At 40.6% G+C, this 5,087-nt stretch overlaps 1 non-coding gene across 1 annotated transcript; it reads left to right on the top strand.

Annotated features, from left to right (window-relative positions):
* Window positions 1–284: 284 nt before the first annotated feature.
* LOC131241578 (small nucleolar RNA R71) lies at window positions 285–391 on the top strand. The gene has a single exon (XR_009169137.1). It is a non-coding gene; the product is annotated as a small nucleolar RNA R71 (small nucleolar RNA).
* The last annotated feature ends 4,696 nt before the right edge of the window (window positions 392–5,087 follow it).

The following is a 5,087-nucleotide window of genomic DNA, read 5'->3' on the forward strand; positions in this document are numbered from 1 at the left end:
TGGCCTCAACTTTTCTTATGAGCGTAGTCACTTTACACTTGAGATCATCCTCTTCTTTTAAGAGATATAATCCACCTTTCTCCTTTAATTGAATCGGCCCAGACGTGGTGTTCGCCATTGGGTAATAGTCCCATGATTGTGTTTTTTCAGCGAGACTATCGAGGTAATCTCATACCTCGTCGACATCTTTATTAATGAACTCTCCATTACACATTGTCTCGACTATTTGGCGCATGGAAGATGTCAGTCCATCATAGAAAAAATTTGTAATGCACTACGTTTCAAATCCGTGTTGTGGGCATGAACTGACTAAATCTTTGAACCTTTCCCAACATTGGAAGAATGTTTCATCTTCCTTTTGGGCAAAGTTCATGATTGCTTTTCTGAGGGTAATCGTTTTATGATGTGGGAAGAATTTTTTTATGAATTCCCTCTGCATGTCGTTCCATGTGCCAATGGATCTAGGACACAGTCAATGTAACTACGTCTTAGCTTTCTCTTTTAAGGAAAAAGGAAAGAGTTTCAGCCTAATTGTATCCTCAAATACATTAGGAAAACATAATGTAGCTATAATCTCATCGAACTCTTTTAAGTGTAAATACGGACTTTCTGATTCAAGTCCATGGAATTTGGGAAGGAGTTGAATAACTCCTGGCTTGATGTCCATTTGTCCTGTATTTTCAGGAAAAATCATGCATGAGGGCATACTCACTCCCGCCGGTTGTAGATAATCTTGTAAAGTACGAGGCGGGGGTGCCTGTTACACCTCATTTTCATCTTGGGTATCCTCCACCCTAGGTGGAAGTAGAGGAGGTTGGTCTTCAGCCATAACTTCAGTTAACTCAGGGGATTTCGAGCGGTGTCTAGTCCTGCGATGGATAGCCAACCACTCAACCAATCCTCCTTCAGTCAAGAGATGTCGAGTGTTGTCACGGGCCCACTTGGGCATGAAACACTCGCAGCCCTCAATTAAAAACTTAATCCTAAGAAAGGAAAAGAAAATCTAGAAAGAATGAGAGAGTTTGAAAAGAAATTACCAAATTGAAGCCCCTAAGTTAAGGACCTGCAAAATAAAATAAAAATAAGTTAGATTCTAAAAAGGAGAAAAATAATCCTTTAAAAGAAAGATAACAGTAAACTGATTTCTAAAAGAAAGTGGAAACTTCTAAAATAAATTAGGAAAGTCCTAAACTAGAAAGTAAATTACTAAAAGAGAACTGAAAAATAGAAAGTAGGGAAGGAGCTTACCGAATTAGAAATTTCTATCTTAAAGGCCTACAAAATAGGAAGGTTAGTTTCTAAACAAAAATTCTAAAAATAAATTAGGAAAACAAAATTAGATTCTAAAAGAGTTAAAATTAGAAAGTGAAAAACAAAAGAGAAAGTTTCTAAAATTAGAGGATTTTTCTAGAAAGGGAAATAACTAACCTAATTTCTAAAAATAAACTGCTTCCTAAAAATAGAAAAAATACTAGAATTAAAATTTTCAAAATTTATACCCTAATTCTAAAAGGTAGAAAAAGTAGAGAGATTAGGAAGGAATTACCAATTTAGAAACTTATGTCAAGATCCTACAAAACAGGAAAACAAGTTAGTTCTAGAGAAAAAAAAATCTACAACTAAAGTTAGTTAAATTCAAATCTTAAATTAATTCTAAACCTACTTAATTTCAGAAAATCGCAACCGTCAGTCCCCGGCAACGGCTCCAAAAACTTGTTCACACCCCAAGTGCAGGGTTGTGATGTAGTAATAAACTCGGTAAGACCGAGGTCGAATCCACAGGGACTGATACCTGTACGTTATCTGAAACCAAGTAGAACTAGAACTAGACTAAGATATGATCTAAACCAAGTAGAATTTAAGAAATAATTGTGGAACAATTATCTAAAACTTTAAGGAATTCAGAGGAAGGTAACTAGGGATTCAGAGGATCCACTTGTAGGGATCAGGGAGATCTTTTGCCTGCATCAAGAATCACGGAATCAAACTGAACCTACTTGATCTAGTCTTCACAAGATGAAAGGTATATGAGTTAGAATGGATTCCATCATCTAACCATGCCCAGGAGACAAAGCAAACAACAGGATTAAACTAATTACCAACCAATCAACAATGTATGAAGATCAAGAAGGGTACTGTCATCCTATCATGCCCATGGAACAATGATGAACAACAGGGCTTCCTGACTTCATAAACATAAAAAGGGAAAAGAAATATTCAAAGCCATTGCAAACCCATTGTAATTTCAGTCACAACAGACCATTAAAGACTAAGAAAAATATTCCTTGAATAATCAACTAGAATCACATTCAGTTTATGAATTTGAAATTAAAGGAACAAAATATAATCTCCCATCTCGCTACAGGCTTCACCTCTTAGCCCCAGCTAAGAGGTTTAGCCAACCATGATTAGGCTAAGGATCTTACGATTCATAGAAGAAAGAAAGAAAGGAAATAACAAAGAAGATCTGAAAACAAACCCAGCTCTCCCTATCTTCTCTGCTTCTCTTTCTCTCTCCCTGACGTCTAGCACTTCCACGCTGCCAGCAACCCAAGCCCTCACGTTCCAGTCTTTCCTTTTTCCAGCCATGTCTCAGCAGAAAAAACTCTATTCACGTCCCTTTTCTTCCTCACGTTCAAACCGTAGCTGCCCTTGCTCCCTCTCTCCCTTCTTTCCGTTTCTTTTCTTCCTTTTTAAAGATGGAAAGCTCTCCCCTGGTGCTGTGGAGTCCCACCAGAAATAGCTTGCGGAAACAGTCCTTCCGCAGCCAAGAACGCATGTCCTCTGCTGCGGAATACCTTACGCAGTCCGGAGTTCCGCGTTGCCATTCTTCTTCTTCTTTGCTTTCTTTCTAGAAGGATAGCGTCCTCTGGGGGTGTTTTGACAGAACTACATGATGAACGGTTCGGATCAGCCGTCCGATCGCCGTTGAGATCATGTAACGGCCCGCAAAAATCGGCCAGCGTCCGGTGCTAAAACAGGGCCTGCGAAAGACTTTCGCTGTGACTTGGTGGGGCTCAATATTGACAGCGATGGAGAAATTCACGCCGTCCATCGGTTTTCTCCCGAAATTCCGGTCGGGAAAGGATGGTTTCTGCCGTCCGTTAGTGCGGTCCACCGATGTTTCTCTTCCACCATCCGTCGTCCGTTTTAACGCTCGAAAACCGATCTCCAGTGTCGGCTGACATTCATCACCTAGGCCTAAGTGATAGGGGGCACGTGCGTCTTATAGACGGTCCGGATCTGCCCTTTGATGCATGGTGGGGCCCCACAAAGATTCGTCCGCACGTCCGTGTGCGGACGCTGGAAGAAGGAATCACGGCATGAGGAAGAGTCTCGGTCAGAGACATTTTGATTTTTGTTTTTAATGTCGTGCACGGCTAGTGCACTTATGCACCATGCACATCTGTCTCATATGGGATCCACATATGATGTTCGTGAAAAATCTGCACCGTCCATCTTCTGAATCGTCAAAATTAAGACGTTAAGACCAAAGATGAGGCGTATCCAGAGCTCAGGTGGGCCCCAGATCAATAAATTGTGGGCTGAAATGACTGTTGGGCTACTTCCGCAGCGATCCAATGGATGAAATTTTACGTGTACAGTTCAATTATGGTCCTCAGGCCATGTATGGAGTTTTGAACTGATCAGATGGTGGGAACACTATGATCTTGCATTCTGGACACTTTTCAGGCCACTTGAGCTTCAATTTCTCGATTTTCTTGGATCCCTAGCGTGTAAATCTGTCGATCTTGGTCTCCTAGGGTCCGTCCCATGCTCTGGTGCTTTCAGACCATTAAATCCATGCTTTTAGTACCCTTTCCCAGTCCAGGCTCGTGAATACGCCCTGCATCACAAACATGATTAAATCAGGCTGTTAAACCGTACTATGTTCGTAAACCCAGGCAGTAACTGGGTCTGATATGTAATATTTGACCCTCAACATAGGGGGGTAAGGTTTCAGTAATAGCATTGTGTTTGGTTCGTTGCCACCAATGGTATTTCATTGCAAGATGGTACTTACTTTACCGTCCGACTTTCAAGTAAGAGCAACTCAGCCAAACACAATGCCTGGAGATGTAGAAGAATATGCTTCTCTTGTTGTTATTTAGCATGCTTCTTTCTCTTGTGATGAAGAGAAATAAGACAAGGTGTTGCATGCCGACACAATCACCATAATGACGGATGGCACTACTGATAGGGTAATTATCGATAGGCCCACCACTAGCATGACGTAACACCTCAAACTATTGTACATTTCAGCCCATTTGGATGGATGTCCTGTTACTAGGATCCTGGTAGACAATGGAGATGCAGTGAATTTGTTACCAAAAATAATGATGGCCAAGTTAGGGAAAACTACAATTGATCTAATCTAGTCTGAAATGACTGTTATCAATTTTACTAGCCATGTTACTAATACAAATGGTGTTTTACCAGTTGACCTTATGGTAGGTACCAAATCTGTTCTGATACCGTTCTTTGTAGTTAACACTTCGCCAAGCTACAATGCCCTACTAAGGAGAGATTGGATTCATTCTTTTGCATGCATCCCATCTTCTCTCCATCAGTTTTTCATCTTTTGGAATCAGATTAGGGTCAAGCTTGTCTTGGTTAATAACAAGCCTTTTTTGGCCATGTTTAATGCCAATGAAGCTTATTATTATGGTGAGAAAATAGGGCTGATCAGGTTCACCAGGTGGAATAAGTACGGACGACTGACTGACATTTCAGTGAAGATGAATTTGAAATCAAAGGTTTGCTAGAAGAAGCAGAGGAGCGTCAACCACAGGTCTAAGATCTATTAGATGAAGTAAATCTGGGAACATAACAGAATCTGAAACCCACATTCATAAGTAACATGTTACGACCTCCCGAGCGTGACAAAATAATAAGGTTATTGTAAGAGTTCGCAGATTGTTTCGCATGGGACTACCACGACATGGTAGGATTGGATAGATCTTTGGTCGAGCACAGATTACCGACCAAAGAAGGATATTTCCCACATAAGAAACCTCCAAGAAAGATGATGGTCGACATTACTTTCAAACTCAAAGAAGAGATTGAACATCTTTTAAAGGTCGAGT

Source organism: Magnolia sinica, chromosome 3 (genome assembly GCF_029962835.1).
Source record: "Magnolia sinica isolate HGM2019 chromosome 3, MsV1, whole genome shotgun sequence".
NCBI classification, from domain to species: domain Eukaryota; kingdom Viridiplantae; phylum Streptophyta; class Magnoliopsida; order Magnoliales; family Magnoliaceae; genus Magnolia; species Magnolia sinica.